At 35.0% G+C, this 10,109-nt stretch overlaps 1 pseudogene; it reads left to right on the forward strand.

Moving 5' to 3' along the window:
* Window positions 1-6,783: 6,783 nt before the first annotated feature.
* Window positions 6,784-7,726, forward strand: LOC109679118 (olfactory receptor 5B12-like; annotated as a pseudogene).
* The last annotated feature ends 2,383 nt before the right edge of the window (window positions 7,727-10,109 follow it).

Genomic DNA, 10,109 nt, shown 5'->3' on the forward strand with positions numbered 1-10,109 from the left:
GATGGATGAACCGCATGGGTCTACTATGTACATAGAAATATCATAACAAATCCAGCGAATAACTACCATATACTAAAAAAATTTTAAAGACCAAATTCTTAAAGGGATAGAATTTTTAAATCAGTATTTATGCATGTCATTATGAACCCAGAAAAAGTGAAGGGAAAATTCCTAAGAGGTAATGTCAAAGTAATAATATTTTGACTGACAGATACTTCACATACAAATCATAGAAGTCAGCAGATATTGGATTTATGTCATTCAAAGAGCTGAGGAAAATTGAATGCCAATCCGGATTTCTATACTCAAAGAAACTAGCATTACAGTGTGCTGAAATAATGAGGGCATCTTCAGGCATACCAATATTCCATGGTAATTTATAATCCACAGGGGCTGAATACAGAGAGTGCGTTGCAGCAAGAGTGAGTCGCTCTCATTGTGGAGTGTAGAAGAGATAATGGAATGTCCTTGGTTATGTGCCACTCCCTTTCTTTTTTTCTCCCTGTATGTATACTGGGGATAATAGAAGAAAATCAGTTTCTGTAAAGGAAATTTGTGTAATCTTGGAATATGTATTAGATCAGGTCCTTCAGTCTTAATCTCAGGATCACAGTTTTAAGATTCAAGGGTTTATTTTACAAGCAACTACAGAAGCCACTGGTAGGGGAGTGGGATAGTAGAACAGAGAAGGGAAGCAAACGTACAGTGCATTGAAGTATATATCTAAGTAGAAGAAGGGTAAACTCTTCCTGAGGTCTGTGGTTAACTTAATAGAACACTAGCAAGATATTGTAAAGAAAAAACATATACAATAAAAAATGACCCCCATAGACCTCAGTTGAATTTGCTCCTATATTTCCTGTACTACTTTTGGATGTGCAGAAATTTTAAGGAACAATTATTAATGAACCCTGGGAAAATAATTTTTTGGTTTTTTGGGTTTTTTCTACTGGTTTCGTGTGAGAGGTTTTTACACATACTCACACTGTATGTTTACTATGGAGAAATATTTTTTGTAGATTGTATACTTTCCATTTATGACTTTCCATTTATCTTTTCTTGATACAGATTTCTGTACATTTTTAGTGTTTCTTTTTATTGGTGCATACTAATGCAAAAATAACACATTTTGAATATGTTATTTTCATTTCTGTGTATGATTTTTTAAAGTTACATCACTATTCACTCTTCACTATGATGCTATCTTGTTCCCTTACCACTCCTTCTGGATCCATTACTATTTTCAAATATACCTGATTATAATGTCATCTCCTTTTTAAAATCTAGATTTTTGTATATATTAATGAAAACACACAATATTTGTCTTTTTGACTCTGGATTATTTTTCTTAACACCATTTTGCAATTCCATCCATTTTCCTACAATTTCCATAATTTCATTCTTCTTTATGGTTAAATATTATTCAAGTATATTTATACATGCATATATTTATATTATGATATGGGTATAATGTATTAGAATATAAAAAATAGAACATATTTGAATATGGATATGGATACCTAGATTGATTCCATAGCCTAAGACGTTGTGAGCAGTGTTATAATAAACATGGCTGTGCAGTATATATGGAGATAGAGTTTGATTCTTTCAGGCGTATACCCAGAAGACAGAGCTGGATCTGTGGATTTATATTTATATTTTTTGAGGAAACATATACCAAATATTTTACTGGTAAAAATAATTTTCATAAAGTAGAACTTTCCATATTGAAAAATAAGAATAAGCCTTCAGAAATTAATATCCAAAAGTAAATATTTAATCTGAAAGAATCAGAAAGAAGTAAATGACAAGTAGAACAAAGGAAACCAAATGGAATACAGAAAATGATAATGAAAATCAACGAAGTTGAAGATGATTCTGTGGAAAGATCACCCAAAATAACACATTTTTCCAAACTAATCATGCAATGGGAAAGAAAACCTAAATTACAAAACTCATTTGTAGAACTCAAAATATAACTACTGACTTTATAGAAATAAGAACAATTATAGCCAGGGGCAGTGGCTCAATCTTATAATCTTATAATCAAAACCGAGTCTAGAAAAAGAAAACATATGCATATACTTCTAACAATTGTAGAGATATAATTAAAATTAATAATGCCTTAAGAAAGAAAATTTTAAGAACAAGTGGTTTTTGTGGAGAATTTTCCCAGTACTCATTCCATGGTGACAGAAAGTTGTAACACAGAAGAAACAGTGAGGATCTATATTATATTCCAATGGATGCTGCAGAAAATTACTGCACACTTGAACATATACAATGGCAGTACTTATTCTTTCTTTCACAGTTCTAGAAACCAGAGATCTGAATTCATCTCAATGAGCTGAAATCAATGGCGTGTCAGACACAGTCACTCCATGACTCTAGTGCATACTCCATCTCTTGCTTATTCCATCCTACAGTGACTGCAGCATGCCACAATTTAGGTCAGATCACTTTCAGGTTTTTCCCTCCCATTTTGCCTATGGATAAATTTTTCTAACTCCATTTTATAAGAACACATGGGGTTGATTTGGGGGCACAGTGGATGATCTCTAATTGTTAAAATCTTGACCTTAGTCACTTCTTCTTTGTCCTTTTGAACCACAGAGAGGATCATTGAAAGGTTTCTGAATTAGGAATCAAATGTTTTGGCTGGGCACTATAGAGACTGCCACAGTGTGATATGACAACACTCTGCCCTAGCTTTGAACATTCTCCATAAATACCAAATGATTTTAAAATTAAACAATCATTAAATAGTAGTTATAAGTAGCTATGGCTGGCAAACTGTCACCATAAATAAAGAACTGAATGCATCATAGCACGTTCCTGCCAGAGGAATGGCATAAACATCCTTGCATACTCAACTCTACAAATACCATGATATTAGGGATGCCTATTTCATAATAGTGAATATTTACACATGGAGACACAAACCTGTGGGTAGGCTGGTGTACTATGTTGGCCCCCGAAGATTCAAAATAAAAGCATGAAGGTTGTTTAATCTCAGCATATTGAACACGCAAGTACGTTGGATTTCGTCTAACAAGTATTTCCATGCTTATATTCTACATGGAAAATTAAAATAATTCCAATATGTTGTATAGTCTTTGTGTAATAATAGCTATTAAAAATGCAAGCATACATGAACATCTAATATTTCGATATTAATGTATTTAGGAATTTTAAGCTTGTCCTTGTTTGATATGTTCCTTGCAAGTTACTGGCACATTAGTAAGAAAATTACTGGAAAGTCTGAAGTGATCTATTTGATGATATTTCTAGGAAATCATTTTCCTTAAAGTGAGGAGAGTGAGAACTGAGTGAGAAGATAGGAAAATATGCCTCAGTATAGCAGAAAATCAGCACTGTCTCTTGAAATGTACTGAATGTTCATTTATTTTTTTCATTATTATGTATGATTCACTATTCTAAACAATGGTCCAAAGGATCAACATATTGTTACAATTAATCCCAAAGTAGAATTATTTCATTCATTTATTTCACAAATATTTATTGAGACTCTAATAAATATAGCTGAAAGAAGTGCCCAGACAAGTACTATTCATGTTTGAACAGAACAGAGTCACTGTTTTCATAATTCACATACTATGGGAGGAATGTAAATAAAAAATAAGCAAATACATAGTAAGTCAAGGTTGTGGATAAAAGATATAAAGAATATTATAATTTGAGGAGACAGTTTCTGTCATGAGTGGAGAGTGACTATTTTGTAAAGATGGTCAGAGGAGGATGACTTGACAGGTTAAATGGAGTGAAAGCATTTCTCAAAGGGAACAGCAGGTGCAAAGACACTGTGGGATGAAAATAGCTGGAGTCTTAAAAAATGACAAGGAAAACACTGAGATAAACAACAGTAAAAGAGTGAATATAACTCAAATATAGTAAATACAATCAAAGTTCAGCATTATCAAGAACAAATATTTGCAGAAAAAAATGTACATTATTGCTTGCTCAGTATGAATAAGTTTTAATACTTTTATTTTTCCTGAATTTTCTTCTACTCTAGTTTATATTTTTGAAAATTAAAATAAGAATAAGTAATATTTAAATATGTGCACTATATCATGCTAGCTTCTGACAACTCATTTCACGATTATGAGTCTTGTCTGAAAGACAAACAATATGACTGTCCCTTTCTTTCAAGAGATATGCTGAGGTTTGTACAGGTTAAATAACTTGTGGAGTCACATTTTAGCAGGTTGTAGGAGCAGGAGTTGAAGCCGGTCACATGAGTATGCACTCAAACATTTAAAAACTGTACTTGACTTCATTGATAAAAGAGATAATTCTATCAGAGTTGTGGGATCACAGGTGTCTATGTGATTGTGACAAAAATTATAAATGATTGAGATGAGACATATATCAATTATCCTGATTTACACAATGATTATTATACAATAAAAACATGTATCATAACATCTCATCATATCCCATAATTGCACTTAATTATTATCTATTAACAAAAATTTAAACTGACATGACAGAAAACATATCCTGATTTACTCTGCAGTTGTAAGAAAAAGTGGCATTTTGTTTAAAAAAATGGAAGGGAAAAAAGAATAAAAAAAACTTACAAGGTATATCTCTAGACCATTGAGATAAAGATACACATTAAAAAGCTGGTGAGAAGTTTTGATACACTTAAGCAAGAGATTTTGGGAGTAATTAAATTCTTTGTCTATTTTGATTATGTCACAGCTGATACGAGAATGGGAGGCTCTTTCTTGAAGCTTCTGTTCCCTGATATCTCATAAGCATGCTCAGCCAAAACATAAACATTAACTTCTGCTATCTCCATCAAGCCCAGGATGGAAGAGTCAATGTAGAACCAGGAGCCTCCAGAGACAACTACTCATATGGCCCCATTTCCCCAGACACTTGTGTGCAATGGCGCTGTCTCTGCCTTGGTATTTGCAAGAACACAAGCCAAGATTCTCTTCCACAAGATACAACTGCACAGTTCAGGGATGAGATACTCCTGTAAGATGCTTTCTAAGATGTGGACTTTGGACAAAGTGCTGGACATGAAAGTTTTCCACACCACCCCCTTTTTACCCTCATTTGTGTGTTGTAAGAATAAGTATTACAAAACCATGCAAATATAGCAATTTAGAATCATAACAGACAATGGAGTATCTAAACATTTTTATTTTATAAGTGAAAACAAAAAATGGAAAATGATAGTCAGATGGGAGACAAATTTTCTCAAAACAAAATAAAAACAGAAATACTAGGGACAGAATTCAAATGTTAGAATATTTGCAAAGCATATTTAAGGTCTTTAATTCAATCCACAGAATGCAAAAGAGGAAGTAAAAGTTCAGAAATATTAAAAAGCAACACCGTAGACATCCTCCATAGACATCCTGCTATGGTCACCTTCCCTTCTTGTCCATTACTCTGTCACTCAGATGTCTATGATCATACCTTTAGATGTCCTTCAAAGGAAGACCACACTCTTAATTTTATTGTATGCTTGAGGAATATCAGTACAGAGATAATAGCCCCATTTAGAAAATATCAGGACTTGTAGCCTTTTCTACATTCTCATGACCATCTCAAATGATATACTATTTTCTTTAGGAATATAAAAATTAATGGTTCCAACTACTTGATTGTAAAATGTTAGCTTTTATATGGCTTTCAGATACCTTTGTTATTCATCATCTTATAAAAACAGGATAGATTCTGAGGGAGTGGGTGTATGATTTATTCCTTGGTTATCACAAGAGAAAAAGCTATGACACTTCATTCCTTGAATAATAAGTGTAGGAGAAATGAGTGTGATCCATTTCAGAGTCGGGAGTGTCTCTCATAGCCCAACTTCAGTTACACATTCAGTTGTCACCTGAGTCACCACTGCAGGTAAGTTGAACCAGTTACATTATAAACTATGACTAGGTTGAAGACACAGAGCTGCTATTCTCCATCCACACAAGTAAATCACAGAGATGGATAAAGTTAGGAAATGAATAACATCAGCATCAGTGAAAAATAAAACTTACGACTGAAATAGAAGGCAGCAAAAGTTTGGATTTAGTCCTTTGAAAGCTGTTCCTTTATTCTTTGAGGTACTGAAAGATTTCTTGACATCACTAATAATGTGCCATGTAGATCATGCAGTTTTCTACAGGAGCCAATTATTAAAGAGAAGCGTCCACTTAAGGGCACTCTTAAATTAGAGAGAAAGGAATGAATTTCCCTAGACCAAGGCCCTATGGTGGCTTAACTTTGGCTAGTGAGAAAAATGTGTTTGGGGTCCCACAGAGATGGGAGATGCATGATAGGTTTTGTCATCATCATAGGATGCATGATCACAAGATCCTGAACAGTGCTTTCTGCTGATCATGCTTTTACTGTATGTTTTAGATAACAGCTTTTCTCTAAATAACTTTGTACAATATTGCAAGCATTGCAAAAGAGTCCTATGTGGCTTAGTGTAATAAGGCATATCTTCTGCCAGGAAAAGTGAATTGAGTCCCAGAGTCTCAATGTGCATGATTTATGGCAGCTATGGTCACCAACAGGTTCCAGTACCTAGCTGTACCACTTCAGGATGAATGACCTCAACCAACCCACACACAACCAGCATTAAGCCAGCTTCTTTCACAGACTGCTGCAATGGACAGGAGACTGACAAATGAGAAAGAGGCCTTGGTCACATTTCAAATGTCATGGTGGTGTTCAACTAGCATCGATTTTCTTTTCTCCTCTTGCCCTAGAAGCATGCCATGAGAATTTCCAAGTAATTTGATGGAGAATATTTCAAAAAGAAACAACTGAATTTGTTTTTGTGGAGTTGACAGGTGTCCTAGAGCTACAGGTCCCTTTGTTTGCAATCTTCACTGTCATTTACTTCATCACTCTTCTTGGGAACCTTGGGATGATTGTATTGATTCTGTTGTATTCAAGACTCCACACTCCAATGTACTTTTTCCTCAGTAACCTCTCCATGATGGACTGTGTTTATGCCTCACTGTCACTCCTAAGGTAATGGTGGGGTTTCTTACAGGAAATAAGATCATATCCTATAAGGCTTGTACCACTCAGATGTTCTTTGCAGCCTTTATCATTATTGAAAGTTTTCTCCTGACATCAATGGCCTTTGATCACCGTGCGGCCATGTGTATACCCCTCCATTCCACCACCACCATGACAAGTACTGTGTGTGTCCTACTTGTTGCTGGTTCCTACATCATTGGACTTGTGCAATCATCCACCCATGTTGCCTGCACTTTCCATTCTTCTTTCTGTCATTCCAATGTGAGTAATTACTTTTTCTGTGACATTCTCCCACTGTTGGCTATTTCTTGTTCTGATATCTACTCAAATGAAATTGTGCTTTTCACATTGGCAGGATTCAACATATTTTTCACGCTTTGTTATTTTGTTTTCATACTTGTTTATTTTTGTTGCTATCCTGAGGATGTATTCAGCTGAAGGACAGAAGAAGGCCTTCTCCACCTATGCATCCAACCTCACCACTGTTTCCATCTTATATGGAACTGTCATCTTCATGTATTTACAGCCAGGTTCTGTGCATTCCATGGACACAGACAAAATGGCATCTGTGCTTTATACTACGATCATCCCCATGCTGAATCTCCTGGTCCATAGCCTGAGGAATAAAGAGGTCAAAAGTGCATTCAAGAAGGTTGTTGGAAAAGCAAGGAATTCATTGCACATAGCTAATTAATTATATTTTTGAAAACATGCTAAACTTTCATTGAAGCTCTAGTATCTAAGAATATTTTAATTAAAATTATTTATTATTTTTAATTCTCTGTACTGTCCTTTCATACCATGAACCTCTTCTATTACATGACCAGGCTAGAGGCAACTTTGGTTGTATTTTGCCAGAAATAAGATGATGCTTCAAATTTAACTTCAAGATTCTAATCCATAGGACTTCCCAGAGCACCACACTATTCATGTAAAGTGCTTTGCAGACAAGCCTCATATGTATTACGATATCAGAGTTATCTTTTTAATTATTAGAGTTTAAAAGGATGTCATGGTTCTCATATACTCTTGTATCCCTAAAAGTCACCTTGAGACATTGACAAAAATCAGAATTACAGCAGCTCATCAAGGTAATCTTATTTTACATATTTGAGGTAAAACACATCAGTATATATTATGATCCATTATTATTCACATCATCTTGAACCTGTGATTCAATTTTGTCTGTGTCCATGGAAAGAATGCTGTGTTTGAGTTGCAGCACTTGGGATCCTGAGCAGGAGAATCTTGTGTTCACAGCCAGCATGCTATCAAGTAAAATGCTGCTTGAAAAAAAGGGGAATAACAGAAAAATATAGTTTTAGAACAAGAATACATCTAAAAATATATCCATATCTATTCCTCACTTGAATTCTAATTATCATTTTAACCATGTCTGATGCCTGTGTTGAACAGCAAATTCTCCTGACAAATATGCTTTGGTAACTTTTTAATGACACAACTAAAGAATTCGTAGGAGTTTAAGTTTTTTTTCTGGATTATTTTTGGAAGCATTAGGAGGAAAACCAGTTCAATTCTATCCAATCTACTAACTATAACTCTGACTTCTAAAAAGACCCTGATCTTAAGATCAACAGTGAGAGAAAATCCTTTCAGGTGGGGTCAAAGGAATGAAATAATATCGTTGGTCAGGCACAAACAAAGCAATAGCTAAGATGGAGTTTCTATCAGTTTAAAATTGATCGCTGGAACTGGTATCTAATAGGAATCATACACTTGTGACGGCTGGTATCAGCTTGGATCAGACCTCTCTTCCTCTTCCAGTGTTGGGTTTTTAGAGGATTCATAAAATACTTATCAATGAAATAAATTAAAATTATTATGTATGTAAGTTAATAAGACAATGTGTGACTGGATGATTGCATATGTGATTAAATGAATGATCGAACTGAGACAAATCAGAACTGAGATAGAACACATGAATCAGCATCAAACTGAATCCCTAATGACTGATTGCAGCATTAAAGAGCTGCTGATTCAAAGTGTATATAGAAAGTGTCAGAGCCAGCAATGGGACTTTGCCTGTGTGAGTTGGCATAAGCCTTGTGAGAAAGCTCCAAGGAACTGGGGCAAAAGTCTCAGACCAGACCTTGCCTGTGTGAGAAAGCCAGACATCCAGAAGAACAATATTCAAGGTTCCCAGATGGCTTCGTGCCCTTCAGATGTAAATAAGAAAGTTTATGTTGACCTTGTGCTTCTCCTGCTTCTCTGTTCCCATTTTAAAGGAGACGTAACAAAGAGTTAATTTTAACTGTGCTTCCCTGTGCTAATGTAACCTTGACATGTAATACTTGGCGTGCTTTTTCTGACCAAATGCTCTCTGTTTAAAAAGAGTTTATAAAAAGCAATGTATACTTTAAAGTGGCTATTGAGCAGGACTCACTAGTCCCCTCATCTTTTTCCAGCTTCAGTCACCCAGGTTCCGCTGGTAAATGGCATTACATTTCTTAGATCACCCCATAATATTTCTCTTCCTTTATCCAATCAAAGTATAAACCATGTACCTGCTCACTAAGTCCAAAGCTTATATTTCACAAGATAGTTACCCGAGCCCCCGCAGATTTCTGGACTATCATGGAATTCAGAAAATAAAAACTAGTCCATATAAAATCAAACCAATCAAGGCAACAGTTATCAGGATCCCCACACACATACATTAAGTAGCTAGGATTACAGGTGTGAATCACTAGTGTCTGGTTAGAATTTTTTAAATATTCAAAATGTTATAAAAAGGCTGAGAAGAATTAAATGCCAATCTAGGTTTCTATACTCAAATAAAGTAGTATTCCATTGTGTTGACATAATGAGGCCATCTTCAGGTACACCAGGATTGCATGGTAATTTAAAAACCACAGAATCTGGATACAGAGAATGCACTGAAGCAAGTGAAAATGGGTAGTTCTCATTGTGGAGTTTAGAAGAGACAATGGAACATTCTTCGTCTATAGGCCACTCTGATCTTTTTGTTCTCTCTCTCTATGCACAGTGGGGATAATAGAAGAAATTGAGTTTCTGTAAAGGAATGTTCTGTAATATGGGAATATGTATCAGGTTCC

The sequence above is a fragment of the Castor canadensis genome, chromosome 1, assembly GCF_047511655.1.
Source record: "Castor canadensis chromosome 1, mCasCan1.hap1v2, whole genome shotgun sequence".
Lineage (NCBI taxonomy): Eukaryota > Metazoa > Chordata > Mammalia > Rodentia > Castoridae > Castor > Castor canadensis.